This window comes from Equus asinus, chromosome 30 (genome assembly GCF_041296235.1).
Source record: "Equus asinus isolate D_3611 breed Donkey chromosome 30, EquAss-T2T_v2, whole genome shotgun sequence".
NCBI classification, from domain to species: domain Eukaryota; kingdom Metazoa; phylum Chordata; class Mammalia; order Perissodactyla; family Equidae; genus Equus; species Equus asinus.
Window position 1 is genome coordinate 2,446,957 of NC_091819.1, and position 24,803 is coordinate 2,471,759.

The following is a 24,803-nucleotide window of genomic DNA, read 5'->3' on the forward strand; positions in this document are numbered from 1 at the left end:
AGATGCATGCCTATCCCGCTGGGGCCCCAGGAATGGACATCCCTAGATACACAGCGACTGGGTAATGAGTGTGGCTTAGAAGGACATTATCAGAAAGAATGAATGAAACAGTTATCTTAATAAAATCGAAACCAGGGGATTTTGCTGAAGCTGCTTTCAAAACATGAATGACCCATGCTGACATAAGGAAAGAATAAAGATTACAAAGTTTGGTTTCTATATGATTGTTTTGGGGGTTTTCCAGTGAAAAAGCGTTATTTACTAGTACTGTGGAAGTATGCCAAAAATACGTCTTCAAATGCAGAAGGGATAATTAGGTTTTTGCTGTCCCAAGTCAAAAGAAAAAGAATTACTTTTTGTCCAATCTCTAAAACTCTGGCCACCTGCCTGGTATTTCTCTTCAATTTCACACTTTGGAATGGCCTCCAGGCAGACACCACTCAGGAACGGTCCCAAAAAACAAAGCTGCCAAAATAACCCGTTCACTCACTTTTCAAAGCAAACCAGCCATCTTAAATCTATATATAGGGGGGTCACTGAAATTAACTTTTGCTTATGAAAATTATTGGTTTTGTGTCATATTTCTTACAATACAGCCATTGCTGATTGTAAGCCAATGAAATTCACGGAATTTACAATAAATATAACCTATCTCACCAGAATCTTCAAGCCTATAGAATTTTAACTAGATTGTGTTCCTTTCCCCACAAAACTAACCCTAGGCAAATTTTTGACAAAGACAAAATGTGTCTTTGAATATTCTTGCACCGATGACTTGGGGATCCATACACGTCTTCCTCTTTTCTGCAGGCAAATCATTCACACCAGGTTACAAAGCACCGATAACCACTTAAAATGTTACTCCTCCCAGACGTCATCACCTCAAGGCAATATTTCTCAAACTTTAGGGTACAAAAGCGTCCTTGTTAAAATGCAGTTCCTGTTCCCCCTTTTCTGGGGGAGACCCAGGAATCTACACTATTCATACACATCTCAGGTGCTTCTGATGCAGATGAAAGAGAGGCACACAAACTCAGGTGGGTGAGAGTATAAATACTACCCAGTGGCAGTGGAATTATCATATTGAGTACTGGGCTTTTTCCTGTGGTTCCCAAAATGGAAGCAAGGAGACGGCTCTTAATCTGCCCCAGGTAGGACAAATTCATTCCTCAGCTGTTCATTCAACTATTCATTCGCTCGCTCACTGATCACTGATTCCCTCACTCATTGATTCCCTCACTCACTTAATAGAGACATTTTCAATAAACACTTTTTCTTTTTAGGAAGATCAGCCCTGAGCCAACATCCACGCCCATTTTCCTCCACTTTACATATGGAACACCTGCCACAGCATGGTTTGCCAAGCAGTGTGTAGGTCTGCACCCAGGATCCAAACTGGCGAACCCTGGACCCCCAAAGTGGAACATGCGAACTCCACCGTTAGGCCACCGGCCCGGCCCCAAATACACACTCTTTTAGAGAATTGAACAGAGGGAGGCACCCAAGGTGAAAAAAAACTTTATATGTGCCCATGAACTCTAGTATGGAACTTGGGCATATTAACAAGGAACTGCAGTAAGAGACGAAATTCAGGAAATACCAAAGGATTTCAAAGTTTTTTGGGAAGTTATTGTTTACCTATTTCTACCTCATTTGGTTTCAAAAAATGATTTGGGGTGGCTCGAGGGGATGCATGTAATACAACAGAATGAAAATAAAACAGATGAAGTAGTCAGAGGAATAGAAAGATAGGCAAAGAAGATGAATCAGAGTCAATACCATATACAAAATGTCCATCTTAAGCATAAGAATGACTAGAGATGGGCAGCACATTGGGGTCTGAGCTTTCTCAGCTGCCAGAAAAAAGAAAAACCGAAGGTGTCCCATTCTGTGGCAAATTCACTGTATCCATAAGATGTAGAGTTTCCCGGAACCACGGCCTGAGAAAAATCTCTTTTTTGGGTCTCCATAAAGGAGAGTTTTGTGATATTTTGTGACAAACTACATTCCTTCAAAAAACACAGAGTTGTGCTTCATAGAGCTGTTTATTACAATGTTAAAATGCTCTTTGGTGAAAACAATCCTAGCAATAGCCACACACGAAAGAATGAAGTTGGACCCTTGCCTCACACCATACATAAAAAGTAACCCCAAATGGATCAATGACCTGAAAGGAAGAGTTAACATTAGAAAGCTCTTAGAAGAAAATGTAAGGGTCAATCTTTGTGACCCTGGATTTGACAGTGGATCCGTCTCTATGACACCAAAAGCACAAACAACAAAAACAACAAATTAATAGGACTTCATCAACATTGAATCTTTTGTGCTTCAAAGAACACAACAAAGAATGAAAAGACAACCCATAGTGTGTGAGAAAATACTTGCAAATATAAGGAGCTTCTTTCTAGAATCTATAAAGACCTTTTGCAAATCAATAATAAAAAGACAGCCCAATTTAAATAAGGGGCAAAGGATCTGAATAGAAGTTTCTCAAAAAAAATATACAACTGGTCAATGAAAGCTCCTGAAAAGATGCTCAACCTCATTGGTCATCAGGGAAATGCAAATCAAAACCACAGTGAGAGAGAACTTCACTCTGAGTAGGACGGCTGTAATGAAAAAGTAGATAATAACAAGTGTTAGAGACGCTGTGGAGAAATCAGAACCTCACAGATTACCAGCAAGAATATACAGTTACTGTGGAAAACAGCCTGGCAGTTCCTCAAAAATTTAAGCACAATGATACTATTTGGCTCAGCAATTCCACTCTGAGGCATGTATCCAAGAGAAATGAAAACATATGTCCACATAAAAACCTTTACATGAATGCGCATAGCTGCATTATTCATAATATCCAGAAAGTGGAGACAAGCCAAATGTCCGTCAACTCATGAATGGATAAATGAAACGTGGTATAGCCATGCAGTGGAATAGTATGCAGCCATTAGAAAGAAGTGAAGTACTCGTACCTGCCACAACATGGATGAACTTCGAAAATATTGTATCTTCCTATCGATAGGCATGGAGTTTCTTTTGTCAATGAACAAAAAGTCTGATTATACATTTTGGCAAATTTCATTTTTTATGTTATCGTGCCATAGACCTCTTTCTATACTTAAAAATGACAAAACGTAATTATCAATTCAACTCCACACTCACTGTTATAAACAACATTTGTTTTTTTTGACACCATTATAAACATAAAATTGCATGTTTTTAAAAAAAATGTAATCACTCCTAGGCAGCAGAATTTTGGGTGATTTTTACTTTGTTCTCTGTACTCTTGCCACTTGGATTTTTTACAACGAACAAATATTTTTTTAAAAAAGGAATAAACTACTCTTTTAATCACACAAAGCTAGTCTACATTCCAAAACAAAGATGAGACAAAAGAGGGATAAATGTGAAGCTCTGATTTCACGTCCTCTAAACAAAGCACAAAAGACAAAGGAGGGGAGGGGCGCAGTTAATCCCAAGAAGATCTGGGGTTTTAATTCATCTCAAGCACATGCTCCCCATGCACAGTCACATGGTATGATGTTGTCGCTCAGATTCTAAGGCAATTTTCGGCTACACTAACAGAATTATAACATGCCAACCATTGGACTGTGAGCTTGTCCAACCACACGTGGACTCAGCTCCACCTTTGCCCTGTAGTAAGACACATGACCATCCAGGGAGCGTTCACCCGAGGAGAGAGATCAGAAACACTGTCATAGGTCCGTGTTGAGAAAACTGACAACAATTAGCTGGGAAGAGAGAAGATGCAAGAGCACACGTGTGATGGCTTCAAATACTTTGTGCGCTGTCCACAGAAAACAGCATAGAGTTCTGTGTTGCCCCCAAAGAGCAAAATTGGGACAAAGGAATGGATTTTACAGAGAGGCAGAATTCAGCCCAATGTTACCATATAAGTCAGTGCTGCCCCCAAACAGAGCTGGTGCCCACAAAGCAGGAAGTGTAGAACATTTCCTACCGTTGCAAGTGTTCAAAGAAGGTAGGTAATCACCTGACAAGGAAGTTACGGTGCTGGGAAACTGTTCCAGATGACAGACAAGCTCCTCCTAAGTCTAAGATTAGATGGTTTATTTTTTCCCCCGTAAACATGCATCCTCATTGGCCTCAGAGTCCGCTCACTCCTGACTACTTCTTCATTTTATCAGTCACGTTAAATTACAACCTCATGCTCCTTAGTTGGAGGAGCCTGTGGCTCAAAGGACCGATGACTATTAGGGAGGGATTTCTTGGTATGAGCTCATGCCCGAGAAACTGGGGAATGTATCTTGCTGAACAACCTCATGCGTTTTCACCTACAGGATTTGTCTCAATAATGGAAAGTCTGGTTAATAAAAGATATGCAGTGGTACCTGAATCTGGCAATGATAATTCAGGTCCCTCCTCCAAAGACCCATCAAAGTCACTGCCAACAGGTCTCCTATTGATTGCCCCACTCTCTTGGCAAGGGTACTTTTATGTGAAACACTGACGTTTACAACAGTTACAATAAGGTTACCGACAGTCAATAAGTTACTGAAAGGTCATTTTAGCATAGCTATTTAAAGGTGATCCTTTTGACCAAGTATTTGGTGTGAGAGACATTCTAATCCCTTAATGCTGTCCCTGAACCTTATTTCTAACCCCGACTCAATCTTTTGCCCCATCCCTGAGTCTTGCCTCATCACAAAACCTTACCCATTCCTTTTGTCCTATTCTGTGACAGAGCCTGAGCTCATCCTCACCCTCTCCTGTCTAGAGAAAGGGTGTGGTTCCCTGGGAAACTGAACTCAGAAAGCTTTAGGCAGGTGGGAGAAGGAATTTCTCATCAGTCTCTGGGTCTCCTTTCTTAGATGCAAAAATCTGGACATCAAGATGTCAAATGAAGGAGGGAGTAAAGGAGGATGCTAAAATAGTGCCCACCATATGGAGGCGAGCCATCAGCTACGATGGGATAAAATCTACAAATTCCTAAGGGGGAGATTGCTTTCTAAGCAAGATTATTTATTATATATGATTAATCTCTGTTGTTTCCTTTCTATGATACTCAATAACGACAACGCCTTTATTTAGTCTTGCCTATAAGTTTTATTTCCACTTGATGATCATAACTGATTCATTTTTTAATTTGATGATCTGTTCAATCATTCATTCACCAATCCATCAAACATTTATTGAACATTGTGTTCAACAGTGGGAACACAAGAAAGAACAAGATACAGAGCTACCCTCAAGATGCCCACACTCTGAGCTGGATGGGATCTCCATCCTTGATGCCCCCGAAATGCAAAGGTCTAACTTAGGGGGCAGTAATGGCCCTGCTGTGATCTCTACTGGTGAATTCTCTTCCCAAAGGCCAATCTTCATGAAGTAGCTTTTTATTAAGAAGGAAGCTCTCTGGGAAATGCCTATTCATCACTGGAAACCTACATAAAATACTTAAGATAGTGTCTGGCATCTTATCTAGTAAGCCTTTCCTGACTTGCCCTGACACTGCAGAATTATGAAAAATCCCCCGGGACAACTTTTGTACCTCACTGTGTACCTCTCTGTCTCCCCCTCCAGAGAGTTAACTCCTTGAAAGGAAGGACTGAATTTTAGCATTACTGCGTCCCAGCCCCAAGCAGAGTGCCCGCCATGCGGCTGGTGCACGGCAACCACCTCCAGAAGCGGAGTGCCCTGAAGGCTCACTGGTCCACTGTTGTCATAGCAACCTACTTCCCAGAGTTGGGGTCACCCCTCCTTTTAGATGTCTCTCCCCAGACTATCTAGATACCAATGTTCTTAGACTTGCTGAGCTGCAATGGGAGAAAGCCCTAGAGAAAACCCTTCTGCTTTAAGGAACAGTTCTCCTTCTCTTACATCTCAACATTGTCTCTGCTTCCATTTTAAGCTCCCAAACAGGAGCCCTTTCTTGTGGGAAGAGCTGACTGCAGCTTGGTCATTTCTGGATATGTCTGTCCTTCCTCCAGAGCACCATGGAATGGAATCCTTGTGTTTTCACACAGGGAGGCTCTCCTCTGAACTTCATTTAATGTCCTGAGCTAGAAAAACGAGTCATTATCCTTAAGTCTGTTATTCAGGATAACCTCTACCGATGCTGACAAGACTTTCTAAAGCAAAAACCAGAGCTCATGTTCAGTTACACAGGGGAATATTCACGAGGTGCGGCAGAAATTGGGACTGTCATAAATAACTGGGACACAGTGTCGCTGGGCGTCACTCTCTCCTCTCCAAGTGTAATTCTTCTGAATATCAAGCATGTGCTCTACTCTTACAAAAGTATACCACAGTGGTCAATAGGTGCACAGGGCCCCCATTATTCTTCCATCCAATTCCAGGAGAAGGCTGTGCAGGGAAAGAAAATGCACTTGGACCCAAGGTTGAATCTCCAGCTTTGTTACCTATTAACCTGTGACCTTGGGCAAGTTAGCTGACTTCTCTGAGACTCTTTTCTTATCTACAAAAGGGTTATTTGGGGAATAGACGTGATGAAGTCTATAACACGTCGAGCAGACACCACGGACACGTGATATGTTCTGGATCCTCTTCTGTCTTCCTCGGCTCCTGTGACACACGGAGATGATCCCTGTATAAAACCAAACCAAAATAAACCAACACAAGATAAAAATAAGTTTAAAAAAAGGAAAAGACAATGGGTTGAAAGTTCTGGCTTCCAAATTCCTGAATACTTCACTCCACGAACGGTGGTCACATACAGAATAACCTGGGTTACATCTGGTGGGGTCCCAGTGTCCCAAGAGGGATTTCAGGATCGGACATTGTGTGTTTCTTTGGGTTGACAGTGGCCACATTCCCTAGAATCACGTTCTCTACTCACGTGACTTTGCGACGTTGATTCAATTTTTGTCATGCACGTTGATGAATGCCATTCAGGACGCAACTCAAAATCTTGGCCAAATCATATTCTGCATTCCTTCAACCACAAATAGTGAAATTTATGGATTATCATTTTTGGTAGAAATACAAGTTGTCTGTAGATTTGCTTCTTCTGTGTTTCTCTGCAACTAATATCTTGAGAGATCAGGTTTGTCTATCAAGGGTTCCTTGTTTCAAAATCGGTTTATTAGTTTGTTTCCTTAGAAATGGTTTTAAGTTTATTATTGATGGTTTTTCCCTAAAATTTTCGAAGCCATTAAAGTGAGGTTGACTAATACGTTACGTGCAATGTAGACAAAACTCTGAAAGGAAAACAATTTAACTTAAATTTAAGGACAATGCAAGTGTGTTTGTGATATGTTGTTCTGTAAAAACAACAGGCTGCGAAGCAGAAAGTACAGAATGAGCTGCCCTTCCCTTTTAAAAAGAACGTATGTATATATTTAGGTATTAAAAAAAAAAAGACTAGAAAGATAGATACCAAAGTGATAATGGTGGTTATCCCTAAGTTGTAAAATTACAAATGACTTTTAAAAACAATTTTCTAATTTCTAATTTATAGATGAACTGAAAGGTAGCCTAAAATGAGCATAAGTCACTTGTCTAACAGGAGGTTAAAAAAGCCTCAAAAGTTATCTTAATTTTATGTGTCTCCACAAAAGGTATGTTGAAGTCCTTGCCCCCAGTACCTTAGAATGTGCCATTATTTGGAAAGGGCCTAGGCAGATGTAATGAAATTAAGATGAGGTCATTAGGATGGGCCCTACTCTAATATGACTGATGTCCATATAAGAAGAGAGGAGGCATAGAGAGAGAGAAGATGGCCATGTGATGACAGAGGGAGAGATTGGAGTGATGTATCTACTAGCTAAGGAATGTCAAGGATTGCTGGCAAAAACCAGAAGGTAAAAGAGGACAGGGTTTCTTCTCTACAGATTTCAGAAGGAGCCTGGCCCTGCCAATACTTTGATTTGAGACTTCTGGCCTCCTGAGCTGTGAGATGATAAATTTCTGTTGTTTTAACCTAAAAAAAAAAGTTATCTTCATTTTTAAAATCTATCTTTTAAAATGATAAGCTCAGATGGACCACTGTGTTAAAGTTATTTATATGTAAAGAGCTCTTACAAATCAATAAGATTTCAAATGCCTCAACAGAATGTTTACAAAGGGCCTGAATAAACAGTTCACAAAAGAAGAAATTTCAATGTCCAACACAAGTATAAAAAAGAAATTCAAATTAAAGGCCACAAAATTGATTAAATTTTCATAAATTGTTTCATGCTGGTGCAGAGGAGTAAGATAGTAATAGGAGCTACCATTTTTTGTGCATTTACTTATATCAGCACTGAACCAAGCCTTGAAGCTTAAGTAACTTACAAGCAGTGAATTTGACTCAAAATCCTACACTCTAAACCATTTATTAGTTGGGTCAGAAAATACGAACATTAAGTCTCTGGAAAAATATTGTCAAATTGCTTTCCAGGGAGTTTAAATCAAAATAAACCCTCTCACCAACTGCTTAGAGCCTACCTTCTGGGAATTTACCTCTCATTCAAGGAAATAATCAGAATGCAAATAAAGATAAACACAAAAGTGTGCAGAAGTGAAACACATAGATTAGAGAAATAGTGAAACAAACTACGTTACATCCTATTTTGCTGTTCTTAAAAAATGGCTCTTTTGAAGAATTTTTAATGACCTAGCAAAATACTTATGATACAATATTTTAAGCCAACAAAACACCCCAGCCAGATAACCATTTAGTGAAGCCACAAACCCAGACATGGAGCTGCCAGGTAACTTTTTTTGTGTCCCACTCTTAAATACATACAAGAGAAAACTTAAAAAAAAAGATACTCCCAAATTCTATTATTAATATCATTAGTATCCATGAAACGAGAATAAGATGAGAACAAAACAGAGTTTTTGAAAATTAAAGTAATACGGTCTGACAAACTAAAAACTTAATAAAAGGTAAGAAGATAAAGTTGATGAAATACCTCAGAAAGCAGAATGAAAAGATACAAAGGTGGAATGTAAGAAAAAGAGGAAAGTTAGAGATTCTATCCAGGAAATCCAATATTCAAAGAATAGTGTTCTCTAAAAGTAGGGGGCAGGGGGTGGGGAACAGGGAAATTAGAGGAAGGAGAGGAAATTGTCGAAAGGGGAAAAAAAAAAAAGCAATTTAGGAAAACTTCCCAGACATGAAGGATAAGAATTTTCAGGTGGAAAGGGCCTCCAAATGCCAGCTTGATGGATGAAACTTCACCCACACCAACAGCATCATCAGACACTAGGAATAAAGAGGAACAAGCTTCCAGACAGAAGAAAGTAGGTTTCGCAAAAAGGATCAAGCGTAAGAATGGCAGCTAACTCCTCAACATCAGCCCTAAAAGCTGAACGGTAACTGAGCAATGTCTTACAAATTCTGAGGGAAAGTCATTTCCAAACTAGAGTTCAGCACTATCAATTGTTTATGATGGAAATACGAAGAGTTCTTCCGATATGTCGGGTTGCAACTTTGCCTCCCATTCACCCTGTCTTGGGAAGCTACTGAAGGATGTGTTCCAACAAAAAGAAAGAATAAACTCAGAGAAAGGAAAGCAAGGGGTCAAGGAGGTAGAGTGGGGTTAAAGAGAGCCAAATTCACATTTTCCATGGTGGAGAGTCCGTAGATGGAATGAAAACCAAAAACTAGGAAGTAGCAGTGTAAGCATATCATTTAGACTTATTGAGTTAAGTATGAAAACAATCAACTAAAGGAGTAAAAATCAGTTGCCTCTGGGAATGGGAAATTGGAGGTGGAGGTCAATGTTTTTATGACAGGCCTTGGAGAGCTATTTGACTCTATAAATCATGTACATGTGGAACTCTGATAAAAACAAAAATTAAATTTAAAAATTAAGGTACATAATATCATTGCTCATTGAAGGAAGCCATATTAATATGATTTGAATATGTTGCTTTCTGATGATCTAACTTTAAATAGAAATAGCACTCAGAGAACCTAGGAATAGTTGACATATATCCTTGATACAGTCTCTCACAAATATCAGGTGTCTCAAAGGAGCCTTTGGCAAGTGATGGGTTGCAGTCAATGGATGTGTGAAACTTTGGAAGTGCCCGAAGAGCTGGTATTCTGTGATGTGGATGGAAGGGCTTCCAGTGAGCCTGGAAGCCAGATATATAAGGCAGAAGTGTCCTTGTCTTGTGCCACATCAAGAATCGCTGCGTCCTTGGACAGATTTTGGGTCAGCATGCTTGTACAGGTGGGATGTAGGAGGAAGGGGACATGCCAGAGTGCTCTGGAACATTTTCAGAGCCATCTAGTAGCCCAGAATCTTGCTGCAGTAACACAGAAGACATTATTTCGACCTGAAGAGCTCTAACCTGAAGGCTACAACCCAGTGGAGCTCTCAAGATGTCAGCCACAAAAGCATTCCCAAGTATCTGAGTATCATCTCGTTGAAAAGAGTCATTTTACAGCTACTTTAACCTTAAAACAGGTCTACTGAAGACAACACTCTTACTATCAATATAGTTGGTGCTAAGTTGCTGCTTCCTTTTCTACTAAGCAATAGGGTCAGCTGCCTCTGAAGTCAGCACCCAGGTGAGAGAGAACATTCCAGGCCATTAGCTGAGAGGTCAGAGTTTATTCAGTTCATAGAATAACTGTTACTTAATTTAACTATAGATTAAAATAATGCGGAGCCTACAGCAAAGACTTATTTTATACTCTTTAGGACTAAAGGTTCTTTCCCCTGATTTAAGCAGTAATATTATACTACAGGTTTTGAGAAAGAATGATTAATATTCCAGGATTTGGGGACAATTTAGGTACTGTTTATGAAGTCAAGAACTGAAAGTCTGGTTATGTTTCAAAGATCCACATTATCCTTAACTACTCAATGGCGAAATAAAACAGGATGTAAGGTATTGTGGACCCATTACTCTTGAAAACTGCTTAATCTTCTCCTAAGATTTTAGGTTGAGTCCAAAAGCTTGTTGAGTAAAAAACTCAAGATCCTTGGCAGAAATAGCAGATTTCGTCAGTGCCGCCTTTTAAAGATGGGTCAGATGAGCTTTTAAATCCATCTTAGGAATTTGTATTTATATCCTGTCTTCTGTAAGAAATTCGCCAATTAGTCTTTCATCTACCCTATGAAGTGAGCAAAGACGATAACTACAAGTTTAATGGAAAGAGGAGCGGGCATGAGTAAGCCATTTTATTCGTCAAGCAGAAGCATGCTATCGTCAAACAGATGCCAAACCAGCAGCCACAAGGTCCAGGTCCTCTCTTTGCTGCTTTATTTTGTAATGTTAGGCAAGCCACTCACTTCCCTCAGTTTTAAAGTGGAATGTAATGAGGCCAAGACACGATCACGCGCCATCAAAGTAATTTACGAAGTAGAAAGTACTAGGCAAACGTTTACAAACGAACAAATGAAACGTCAGGAACTGACAAGGGAGATTGCACAGGGTTAGTCTTAAGAATTCTGGCTCTTATTAATACTACGGCTAGGGTTAGACTTCAGGGGGGGATTTCCAAATATTTTGGCCTTGTGTCATCTTATTGTTGATTTTTAAAATTTCATGCTTATGCTCTATTTTAAAAAGTTTTTCTTTTTTTTTTCTGGTATATATATATATATAATACACCAAATTTCCCACCAGTTGGTATACTTATAATAGAGGAGCCCTTGGATTTGAACATCTCGAGACTAGAATTCTGACAGTTGACTATCCAGGCAACCTAAGCACTCAGTAGTATATGCTCATAGTAAGCACTCAACAAACACATGTCCAACGACCCCAGCTCGTGATGAAGTTCAGCCTGGAGGGTGTGTCAGGCCAACTCAGCACCTTGACACGAGAACTCTACTGAACCACACTCTGATGTCCAAATGGTACGCGTTCCAAGAACCGCGGCTGGCTTTGGCAAAAGATACTTCAGTTCCACTTGCCAACATTTTTATGCTTTCTTTGTTTTTCAAATTTTTCAACAGACCGCGGCAATTACTCAGTGAATTTGTTTGCTAGAACAATTTGCCCCAGTTCCACAGAAGAGGCTACTGCGGCCTCTTTTTGGTTCGAATCAACAACTTCTGTCCTTTATGTTCTGTCACCAGACGGCAAAGTAGCACAATCCCCCTGTTTTCCTTAGACAGTCTATTCTGTGTAATTATCTTTTAGACACAACAGGAAGCATGGGACTTGTTGTCAGCTCTGAGCTTCTGGGAAGTTCTCGAAACTCAAGAGGTGGTTCGTTTCTGCTAAATGTTAAGATGCTTTTTCAAAACTCTTTCTTGGAAATGTGTAGCGACATCTTCTTAATTGAAAGTGGAAGTCTAGATTTAGGACAGATATAGTCATAAAGAGAGCAGTTAAATATGGATATTTCAGATTTATTAGGTTTTTATGTTTATGGAGCCCTTTTTATGTTATTTGGAGGGGCAATTCCGATTATAAAAGAAACACAAGTCCATTGGAGGAACAACAGAGAGAAAGAAAGAATAAAAATGCAGGAAAAAGACATTTCCTTAAATTTTACCACATGGTAGCAAGTTTAAACATTTTGGTATGTTTTTGTCCATTTTTTTCTATGTGTATTTTTATATAGTGATTACATTGTGATACAAATTTGAAGGTACTTTTTGTCATTTAACAGCTGAGAATATTTATTGTCCCATGCTATTACAAATCTTTTTGTTTGGTTGGGTTTTTTTGTCCTTTCCTTTGGTGAGGAAGATTGGTCCTGACTTAACATCTGTTGCCAATCTTCCTCCTTTTGCTTGAGGAAGATTGTCCCTGAGCTGACATCTGTGCCAATCTTCCTCTATTTTTCATGTGGGATGTTGCCACAGCACGGCTTGATGAGCAGTGCACAGGTCCATGCCTGGGATCCAGACCCACAAACCCTGGGCCGCTGAAGCGGAGCATGTGAACTTAACCACTATGCCACTGGGCCAGCCCCTAAAAATCTTTTGAAATCTATTTTTAGAAAACATTTTCTGATAACAAAAGAAATAAAAATTTTCAAAAATTTTAAAAGTTTAAAATTTTTATAAAAGTATATAAGGAATAATTTTATATCAAAGTATTATAAGGAAAATAAAATTTCTCCATAATCCTACAACTCAAGGGTAATTATCATTAATACTTCAGCATATTTCGTTTCTTTTTCTTTAAATGCATTTTCTTTTACATCGCTGAAATCATACTTGTTTCATATCCTGTTTTTCTTCACTCGTATATCTTAAGCAGTTTCCCACATGATTAAAAACTTTCTGTAAAAATTATTTCTAACGTCTGCCTACGTTACATCACACTGCTCCACCAGAATTTGCTTAGCCATTCCTTGACTCAGTCAGGGCTTTTTCCAGCAGTTTAACTCTGTCCTGAAATGATCCAGGAGTCTTGAATTTCACATTAATTTTCAATAAATAATGAAATAGCTTGAGAAATTCACATCAATAATCGAAGAAAGAAAAAAATGGGTCATTAGAGATACGCAGTCAAGATGGACTCATTCTTAACCATTGGCGCTGTGCCAGGCTCTAAATTTATGCTGCAGGCACATTTTCCAAAAGAGGATTGAGACGGTTTATGGACACTCAGAAATTAGGACAAAGTAAAAAGGTGCTAACGGCAGGCCACAAATTTGATTCTGAGCAGCCAGCAGCCAAAGCAAATTAATTTTAAGATTCACAGTTTCCTTTCGACGAAAACCAAATTCGGCTCGGAAGGGCAGCATTACCTGGTATGGAGACCTCAGAGAAATCTTTACACAAGGAGCAAGACAAGGGCAGGGCATTGTGGAGTATGCACGAGTCTAGAAGAAGGGAGGTCTGGAGTCAGCTTATGGTTTTGCCGCTGACCAGCAGTGCAAACTGCCTAAGTCACTTAATCACTCCACCATTTAATGGTCATTTTTAAGTACCCACTATGTGCCCCTAGAACCACAAAAGCAAATAAGAAGTTAGCGTCCTTAAGGGGCACAGATCCTGATGGAGAAGACAGGCATGGAAGCTGTTTGATTGAATACACGGTAGCAAAGTTGTAGCAGGGGTAGGAACAAGGATGCGAATGGCCCCTCCGACATCCTGTGACTTTTAGGTTACCCCAGACACCAAATACCACCTCCTGCAAAATCCCATCGTGTTTGTCAAAATCAATATCCTGAATGAAGAAATATTAAAATTTTAATAGGACTGAATTGACTATCAGTGAATCGACCACAACTGGGAATGGCAACTGCTTTACGTAGAAAACTGAGGACGCACGCAGGCACGCGATAGAAACGTCTGTCTACTCTCGCTTGCTTTTGTCATCGCAATGTGGGTTGTTTTGCAAAATCCACTCCATCAAAGAGTTGTCTTTTTTAATTGTATGCTTTACCGGAAAACCGACTCTCTCTCTCTTTCTTTCCTCTCCTATGTCTACTCATGTTCTCCTGAAAAACAGTCCAGCTGAGCTCTCCTTCCAGAACCACCATCTTCACGCCCCTATCTTCCACGTTATTACTGCAAGTCTCCGTTTGCTGTTTCACCCTCAAGTTTAAAATATTCACATTTCTTTGGCACTTACTTTTCTTTGGTTTCTCGTATCCAGTCAATCAAGCTCTGCAACTTTTTTTCTGAAGAGCCCGTTCTGATTTTCCACTCCCCTCTGTCCTCACTGACAGTTCCCTGCCTCCGCTGGGGTGAGCCCTCATTTGGGATCCTCTGGTATCTTCCTCACGTCCTTCTCTGCTTCTATTTCCTGCACCCCCTTCTAATTATCCCAGGAATCTTTACATCGTTAGCATCTACGGTGATTTAATTCTTAGAATTCCTTTAATAACTCTGCCATTTTCCAGAGCAAATGACTCATCTGGTCTTAATGGAAAACTACCAAGACTCTAATCAGGATTTTCCATCCAAGGAGGTTTTATTTCACACACTCTCTCTTTTCACACAATCTTCGTCTCTCAGGCCTGAGACCCCTCATGGGTCGCTACGATTTCCTCTCCTCTTTTAAGACTCAGAATCCCAATTATCCAGGGATCCCTCAATGTTTCACTTTGCATTTTCTTAACACCATAATCCAGGTATGTAAGCCTTTATTTGTTTCTCATATACACATTTATTTGCTTTGCTCTCCCACTAAGTTGTGTGTCCTGAGGATGGGGACCCAGGGACCATGTCTGTGGTATACACTAATGGGGGTGGCAGACATTCCCCAGGTGACAATTTCTGTCCTTTCCTCTCCCTCCTCTGGCTCTGGCTAAGTGGTCTGAATACAAGTGGTCATCTTTTAGGATCTTGTTTTTCTGATCACAGGATTGGCTAAGGGGTAGGCTTGTAAAACAGCCTGAGCCAATCACAAGAGTCCACTCCTTAGACCACAGTGACTGGTCCACTGAGGGACATGTGACCCAAATGGGGCCAGAATCCAGTCTCAAGAGTTGTGAGAGAAAAGCCATTTTTCCCCTTCGTGTATAGGAGCTGTAAGAATGACAGCCTGGACCTGCCGGGCACGACATCTCCCACCAGAGACAAATGCTCTGGGAGGATGACCGAGAAGCAGACAGAGAGTTCTTTGTTCATTTTTCTTCTTGCCATCTCAAGATTTAATTATTCAACTATTTATTCAAGTCTGATAGCTACCCCAGTATCCTTCCAATAAACCTCCTCCCCTTTTGTTTCATCTGGTTTGAGTTGGGTTTCTGCCATTTGCAACCAAGCGGGTCTTGATTCATATAATATTTAAAAAATATATATATAATTTTTTTTTTGGTGAGGAAGATTGGCCCTGAGTTCTCATCTGTTGCCAATCTTCCTCTTTTTGCTTGAGGAAGATTGTCACTGAGCTAACACCTGTGCCCATCTTCCTCTATTTTGTATGTGGGATGCTGCCACAACATGGCTTGATGAGCAGTATGTAGGTCCTCGCCCAGGATCCAAACCCACAAACCCGGGGCTGCCGAAGTGGAGCATGCGAACTTAACCACTATGCCACTGGGCTGGCCCTAAGCTATATTTTGAAATCCTTGTAGCACAGACCTGTAAAATGATAATCCCTATATATGGCATGCCATATATATCATATTATCATATCTGGCCACTCATCTTAGCCCAAAAAAAGATACAGAAGAAAAATTTTGTTGCCAAAACTCAAAACAGTGATTTCTTTATCTTACATGACAAATGTGTACAGAATGCTTATTTTGAGCAAGGCATGGTGCTAAAAATTTTGCTCGTTTGCTCCTCCCAACAATCCTCTGAGCTAGGTCCTATTATTATCTCCGATGAGGAAACCAAAGCCCAGAGAGGTGGAGTAATTTGCCCCGGGTCACAGAGTGAGTGGGTAGTGAAACTGGAAGGAATTCTTCAACTTTATCAGGCATCAGAACGACTGGGGTGTGTGTTAAAAATGCAGATTCCTGGGACCTATTAATTCAGAAACAGACCAAGAAAAGGTAAGATTACTCTTTAGATTTTTTTTTTACATTTGCCAAATGTTCTTATCTCTCATCTGCAGCCTTTAGTGATTTTAAATTTGGTTGGGAGTACGTTTCATCTTTGATTTTGTAATAGAATGAGATTCTGCCACATGTGGATCTGATATTTAAATTACACTGACCTTGCTTCAATAAATAATACCAAATATATACCCTTCAGGCATTCACGAGAGATCTTAATCTGGAACTGACTGCCACCCAGCTCATTGCAAAGGAATTGTGGAAACAGATATTTGAGGAGGACTTGACCAAGGAACATGCTTACGATTTAATCCTTTGGCTTTTCTTATTCTGTCACTCAAACAAAATAAATCCACCGCAAATCCGTGCTTGGACTTTGTTAGTTTGGTTCTCTGTGGAAATGCCTTCAGCATCTCTCCCCATTAACTAGCTCCCATTTGAAGCTCAGCTGACTGCAGTCTGGACACAGCCCCCACCAGGCTTCTGAAGCCGCTGACACTGAGGTCAGCTGCAGCCACCTGGAGACCGTATGATTATCAGATTCAGGAGGCGTTCAGAGCCAGTCCAGCTCAGTCTAAATCCTGCTTCTGCCATCTCCTGGCTCCAGGACCTTGCTGAACCCCTCTATGCTACTTATTGTTCTTATCTATAAAATGGGGATCAGTAGGGTACCAACATCCTGGGGTAACTGTGAGGAATGAGTGAGGTGACGCTCATCAGCTGATTAGAACAGCGCACACAGTAGGTGTTCAACAAATGCTATTCACCAGAGTATAAGCTCCATCAAGGGCAGGCTCAATGTTTGGCTCATGACCGTGTCCTCCGTGCCTGACATACAGTAGGTACTCAGATATAAATGGAACGAACCATTAACTCCCAATCCAATAGCATTTCAGGTCCTTTCTCACTGGACCCAACCGTGACACGTGATCCCTCATAGAGTGACCTCATGCCAGGCAGTGTTCTAAGCACTTTACAAATATTAACTCATTTAACCCTATAACAATCCTATGAGACAGGTACAATTATTGGGTGCATCTAATACTTGACGAAAATGAGGAACAGAGATATTTAGTAATTTGCCCAAGCTCACGCAGCCAGCAAGAGCAGAGCTAGGACTGAAACCCAGGCAGTCTGGTTTCACAGTCTGTCCTTTAACCTGTGTTTGCCGCTAGTCATTTCTTCCTTGTTGAAACTCTCTTCCATTGGCTTCCATGGAAACATCCCCTTTTAAGCTCTCTGACTCCCCTCCACAGGTTCTCTTCTTTCTGCTCATCTCTGAAGCAGAGAAGACATTTCCCAGAGCTCTGTCAAGGTCAAGGCCTTTATTTACTTTACTTGCTCCCGAGTCGATGGCTTCTATTTCCATCCTACTCTGATGATTCTCAAATCCATACCTCTGTTCCAGACACCCTTCCTAAGGCTCAAACTTCTGTGTCCACTTGCTCACTGGACCACACTCACATGCAACATATGCAAAATAATAAAGGTACTATTTTGCCCATCAAAGATGCCTTTTTTCCATTTAATTCTCTCTCTTAGGAAATCGTACCACCACGCACCCATCACTGAAGCCAGCAATCTAAGACGCATCCATAACTCAGCTCCCTCCTTTGCCCTCCATGTGCATCAGCACCCATGTCTATTGAGGGTGCCTGACAACCATCGCTGAATTCTCACAAGAATGTCCTTGATTTTAATTCCCTTCCCCTGACGACAGCTTCCTAACTGGCTGTCTGGCCTCTAATCTGTGCAGCTTCAATCCATCTCCCTCATTGCTACCAGAGTTACTGAAAGAAGAAACTCATGACATCACCTTTCTCTTCATGGAAGATTCAAACTCTTCCATGATCCCCTTTTCCTGGAGAGGAATACCTGAATTTCTTGATGTGATATGCAAAGGCTTTCACTGTCTGCTCCTCTCCCGCCTCTGGTTTCATCACCGTCCCCTCTCTCATGGGAAAACCACCTGCTCTAGCAATCCGCAGTTCCTTGCAGGTCCTCTGGAGAGTTCTGTGCTCTCACAAAGCTGTGCTTTTTCAGAATCTCTCTCTGAAGTGCCCTTTCCCAGCTGTCTCCCTGATCACTCTTCCTAATCCTTCAAAAATCACATCTTCAGAAAAGTATCAAACAAATGCGCAACAAAAAAGAGGCAATCACTTCAATTTTAGCTCCCCTTTCACCACCACGCACTTGCCCGGGCACAATTATTTGTTCCATTGTATAAACTACTTATGTGTCTTTTACTCTACTAATCATAATGAATACATATTTATTTAAATATATTATAAACTCATTTAAAAAATAAATTTACTTTAAATAAAGTCATCTTTTTTGTTCAAATTTATTGTAGTTTTTATGTTAAAATAAATCAAGGAATCAAGGGAAAAACCCACAATCTTATCCCCAAATCAAACTAATATTTTATTTGTCCACCTTATATTTTGACCTTTATCCGTGTGCAGATCCTGTTTCCTATATTCATCGGCAGATGCTCCCTAGAATTTTATATTCCACCTCTTCTGTTGACAAGGTCACCCTCGTTTTTCTAGTTTGCTTCCATTTCTCTGGTTTCTGACTTACCTCCTCTCCCTCTTGTCCTTTCCACTAGGAAACCAGTGACGACAGTCTGGTGTGTTATCTTTCCACACCTTTCTCCTGTTTAAACAGTTATATCTGGGGAGGGGGAAGGAGGTTCTGTCATTTTTGTTTTACAAAAATGAGAATACATAACACACGTGTCTTTTCCTCTTGCTTTTCTCATTCAACAACGCATAGAAGTCTCTTCATGCTAATAAACATAGCTCTACCCCGTTCTTTCAGCTGCCTCATATCACAAGTGATGGAGATGCCACCATTTGCTCTGCCATTCCTGCACTGAAGGGCATTTGGGTCCTTTCTGCTTCTCTCCTGCCACACGCAGGGCTGTACCAAGCAGCCTCAAACATACACAGCCTCGTACACTAGTGCTTTTGTTTCTAGGGGGTTTAGCCCCTCAGATGGGAACTGTTTCTAGAAGGTAGGTTGGAGCATGATTTATAAATAAATAAAAGCACACAGCATAGCGCCATACATTCAGGGAAGTTCACTAAAGGATGATAATGAGAAGGATATTTGGCTATGCGGTTACCTAGCAGCCTGTTGATGGGAAAAGATATGTTTCCCAGCAACTAGCAAGTATATATCTTCAAATGAGAATTCGTAAGGAAACTACAAAAGACAGAACCTGGCCCATAGCAACTGAGAACCGTTGCCGCAAAGCCTGTTTTCTGTTGTATTTGCTAGTCCATTTTAGACACGTAGAGCACCAGGGCTACGCGAAGCCTTCTCCGTGGACACTGAGTCCCTGACCTGTGGAGCTAATCAAACTGCAATACGCTTTCAAGAAACCCCAGCTTTGAAACATCTCACCAGTTGCATTGTCTTGAAGCCGGTGACTTGAGAGTTACGAAGGTGTCTATTTAAGGCAGTGTGTGTGACAGAACATTATCTTAGGAGTCAGAACAGTAATCCTTGGCTCTGCCAACTTGTCAGCCTCGTGGTGCTTTGAGCAAGCCTCAAAATCCCCATATAAAAAATAAAGCTAATAATACTCACGCTGCCTCCTTTGCAGTATTGTAGTGGGGAACAAACGGAATTATGTAAATGAAAGCGCTCTGAGAGAGCTATACACATATTAGCATTGTTCACATCACTCTGACTTTTCAGTAGACAATGTACCGTGTATGACGGCACCTTTCCTGTTCTTTGTATCGCCAGGAAAGAACATATTACCACTTAAAAGAAGATTGATTTTGTAGCAGTCATGAAGTGCACGGTGAAAGTACAGAACAATCAGTATAAAAGTAATAGACTAGACGTCAGCCACGGACTCTATCTGCAGATATCCTTCAACGGACTTCTAGAACAGTGAAAATATTTACAGAGCTGCCCCAGGGTTTTTAATGTTTCACAGATAAATGAGAATAAAATATCAGAGGAGGATTTTTCTCCCCTCTTGCCCTTAAGTTTCTATTTTTAACTCCTATACAGTATCAGATGTAATATCCTGGTGTTCTTTCCCCAGCCCTGGCTCCTGCCCATAAAATACACACATGCTGCAAGAATCCAGCTACGTGGGGGAAGGCTTCCTGCCCAGTTACAGTTATTCTTACTGGGACTAAAACACTGAGAAATTGGTACCTCTCTAGATCAATACTCCATACGTGTTATGGATGGACATGTCTATGGATGGAGTAGCAGAAAGCACCTAATGGACACGAGGGATCGCTCGGGACAGAAACGTGGCGTACCTGCAGGGTTCCCTCTTTGGCAGGACAGAATGTTGGTATAAGGAGTTGCAGAAATCCCAGTGCCAGTTGAAGTTTGGCAGTTGGTTCCTTCCAGCTGTTCTTAAAGGTATTGTCTCCGCAGGGATTAAAAGGGGCTCAGAGTGATGGCTTATGATTTTTACGTTTAGCTGTGTTTTGATTCTTCCCTTTGGAAAATAGAGCAAATGGGATGTCTATCCAGTAGTAAAGGCTTTATGGAGCTCTGTAGAGTTTGATCTCAATGATTGCAACCATCAATAGCTGGTAAAATCAGTGGGGAAAAGTCATGACGTGTGAAGCATACAACTGGATTAACTGATTATTATTATGAATGTCTTACCTCTCATCTGGTTCTGGTGCCATCAGGTAGACAACCCCAGAGAAACAGTGGTGGAGATTCTCAGAGTGATTTCAAGTTTCAGACTGTTTCTAGGTCTCTAGAAGTCCTCATTTGGGGGCTTGCTTATCATGCTCTTAAGTGTGAAGAAAAAGGAGAAAGAGAAAAAACTTTTGAGATTGAAGCTGCCTTTATTTAAAATCCTTTTTCAGTCTAGATCCTTCTTTGAAAAGGGAGACTTGCTGTTGATCATTTTCCATTCCTTTAAAGGGTTAAATGTACTAAAATTTAAAATGTGTAACAAGTAACATGGAAGGGCAGTAAATAAAAATATTAGGACATACTCCATGTTCTTCTCCCTTTACCAAGACGTGGGGAAAAATGTGATCTTTTTTAACTGTCTTTTCTTTTAGAGAAAACTGAATTTACAAAATAGAGGGTAGGAGTGATTATACACGTTATACAAGGCTCTCTGACTTTCAAAGGATCATATAGATTTCACGGAAAAAGCCGAGTTTCTTAACATATAGAAATCATAGTGCATATTGTTCAATATACAGGAAATTGTATTGTCAGGAACTCATCTCCTGCACAGAGCAAAATACTCCTATCTCATAAACAGAATGAAAATTCGAGTGATATCTCTTAATTTATATTATCTATATAACACAATATGAAGTGCAGAATTAGCAATGACTAACGGAAGAAGGACTGTTAATTATCTCATAGTTTTTTCATAAATCAGAGAAGAAATATTTTTCTCTTGAATTATCTAGAATAGGGGCCAACAGCCTATAAAATGAGTACCAAGTAAGCAACTTGAATTCACCCTGTACTGTGTGGATCTTGACAAGGGCTACCTGAAGGATGGAATTGAGTGTTAATACTGGGCTTTGGGACATCAAACATACACAGTGAGAAAACTCTCACTATACTAGAATTTTTTAAAGTTTATGATCAAAATGGAAATTTTTGGTTGTTCCAAAGCTCTTTATTAATCTTTCTTATTAATACAAATGCATGTACTGCAATAGTTTTTGGTTCTGAAATCATATAGATAGTAGTATTGAAAACTAATAAGATTAATTGTAACAAATGTACCATGTTATGTAAAATGTTGATAATAGAGGAAACTGGATGTGAACTCTTGGTATCTTCTCAACTTTTCTGTTAATCTAAAATTGTTCTTAAAAAAATAAAGTCTTCTAAAAAAGAAACTAACAGGAACAAACTCTTTTTTGTTTTATTCAGTGTCCTTGTTCTACGATTGTTTCTATTATCTGTAAGATGTAAGTATTCAGAGGTAAAGCAAATATTAAAATATTCCTGTAATATTTTCCTTGAAAATATCCTATTACTTAACTATTTGAACCATTTCTGGATCTTAGTCCAGATGCCCATTTAATATTTGGTTTATTAGTACCTAACAAGAATAGTACAATGTAGATTTTTATTTCTTCTGTAAGGCAAAAACACATAGAAAATTTCGTGCTCCCTATTATCTCTAATAAGGTTAAACCATATCAAAAATTTAAGATTTTAAATTTAAGAGTGAGACTTAATTTATATTTTACAATTAACTAAGTATTTTCTAAAGCTAAGGACTAATAAATAGCAGATCTTTGAGACTTTTATTATATATAAGATACAATAAAAATGTGTACAGTTTTACAACAGCTGATAATGTGAAATATTATCTTAACTTGAACTGGCTTTTAAAATATTATTTAAAAACTATTTATGCTTATTACCTTAACTTTATCCTTTTAGCTGTTTTACACTTTAACATTAAAAATTTTTTTTACCCCATTGAAGCCTGTAACAAGTATATTCTAGTTGCTGCAACCTAACACAGTGCTGAGAAATACTGATGCTTAGTCTATTTCTATGACTACTTTGATGACATTTTCTGAGTTTAATTTTTTCACTATGCAGCTATCTTTCAGAGACTGGCATATTGATTTTTCTAATTAATATTCTATGTATCTGAGATGGTATTTTTATTTTCTATTTCCCAAGAAGGGAACAGCACGACCACTCTAAGTGATGTGCGGGTATGCTATCTTACAAATGCTCAAGGTACAGCTTCTAATGTTGAAAAATAGAAAAACAAATTGACCTTGATGAAGTGTGTCTTCTTTTGTCTGTTCCCAGGAAAGTTTATTTCAGGTATTTCTACTGCGGAAATGATTAGCGTTAACAGCCTTTTCCCTCCATTTTATTTTACAGGGTCTCTTCATCTTCCTGATATATGGGGTGTACCACACAGAGGTAAGTCGGCTCGGAGTATCTCAAGGCTGACAGAGTGAATGAGAGAAATGACAGGTTTCTTATCTTGATAACTGAGGAACAAAGTTGGCTTTTCATATGAGTGTCCCACTGCCCTTCATGCATGAACTAGCTTATATGCATCCAGCTTACCATTAAACACTGACACCCTGAATAAAGGGACAGCCTCATTTCTCACAGGCATTGACTAATATTTTACAACTGCCCTAAGTTTTTGAATTTTCAGTCTTTCTTTTAACACTTCACCATACTTGACAGTATTAAAGTTTCACAGTTTAAGTGGCAGAATGCCTATACGTAGTTGCATGGAGTTAGAAAAATACTAATATTTCTTATCTCAAAATGCTCGTTAAATATTGTCCTTCTTTTGAGCAGGCTCAGAGAGGCCTATAAGGATTCGTTAATAACCTTTATGGTTTCAATTGTGAAATTTCTCAGAAAAGCCATTTATTATTTAATTATGAGAAGTTATTTAGCTAGAAATATTGTGAGAAAATTGACTTATTTCATTAAGAAAATGTACTATGTAAATAAATTATTGTCATAGTTCTAACTCTTTCATGAAGAAATGTCTGTGATTTATAGATACTCTTTGTGATAGTTGCTGGTTTAGATTTTTCCATGCCTAACAGGAAAGTGAGTGCCTTGTGTACATTACACACTCAATAAATATTTGATTTTTGTTGCTCTAACTTTGATTTCAAGGTTGTACTGTGTAATTTTCCCTTAAGAGAAAAACTGGTAATTCTGCATGCGTTTCTCAGTAGGTAGTCTTACTAGGGGAGGGCAGGGTGGATCCTAGTATAGATCCCAGAAGGGCCTGGTGGTCAATTTCTCAAAAATAACACGAGAGGCCAGGCAGCAACACAACGTGGCAAACAGCCTCATTAGCCAGCCTGAGCAGGTATGTGGGCATTTAAGCAACATCTGATGATGATGAAGCCTGTGTGTGGGCGTGTTTTACAGGGCTGCCGCACCTGGATTACACGCGCTTTCCTTTTCCAGTAGCCTTCAGGTAGGTTGGCAGCAACACAACTTTTTTTTTTTTGCAACGGTACCTGTATTGCGGTTTCAAAGTAGGCTCTTCCTATAAATGCCAAGGACACGTGCCCATTATGACAGTGTTTCCAACCTCAGAGGGATCCCAGCTGCAATCTGTTTTAAGAAACATTGAGCATTTGAAGCTTAAGGCTTTTAGGCAGAATCCAAAGCGCCCCCAGTCACCCGCTTCTGGGTCCGGATTTTGACTCAACACCCGGACTGCACACCGCAAAGCCGAGCAAGCCGCCCCCGCACCCCGCCCCTGCCCAGGCCTCAGTTTCCCCATCTCTCCCTCCAGCCCCTTTCTCCGCAGCACGGCCCCGCGTGTCCACCCGCCGGCCCGGGGCGGGAGGGTGGGGTTCCGCCACCGGAGCGCCTCACCCACGTCCCCCCTCCTTGGGCGCGGCCCACCAATCGTGGAAGCCTCTCTCCCCGTGGCGGTGGGTGGGGGCTTCCGAGGCCCCGCCCC

General features: G+C 40.1%; 1 long non-coding RNA gene and 1 other non-coding gene across 5 annotated transcripts; one reads left to right on the plus strand and one right to left on the minus strand.

Annotated features, from left to right (window-relative positions):
* Nucleotides 1-2,994: 2,994 nt before the first annotated feature.
* On the minus strand, nt 2,995-24,796 carry LOC123282205 (uncharacterized). Of its 4 annotated transcripts, XR_011499390.1 has the most exons (5): nt 24,716-24,796; nt 24,271-24,448; nt 23,124-23,301; nt 21,008-21,140; nt 2,995-19,033 (listed from the first exon to the last, which is right to left on the minus strand). It is a non-coding gene; the product is annotated as an uncharacterized lncRNA (long non-coding RNA). The 4 variants fall into 4 exon arrangements; XR_011499388.1 differs by lacking the exon at nt 23,124-23,301 and having other exon boundaries at nt 24,352-24,448; XR_011499389.1 differs by lacking the exon at nt 24,716-24,796 and having other exon boundaries at nt 24,352-24,468.
* On the plus strand, nt 14,856-24,308 carry LOC106823551 (uncharacterized). Its single transcript, XR_011499394.1, has 5 exons — nt 14,856-14,983; nt 20,117-20,755; nt 22,256-22,293; nt 23,234-23,275; nt 24,260-24,308. It is a non-coding gene; the product is annotated as an uncharacterized protein (transcript).
* Nucleotides 24,797-24,803: the final 7 nt, after the last annotated feature.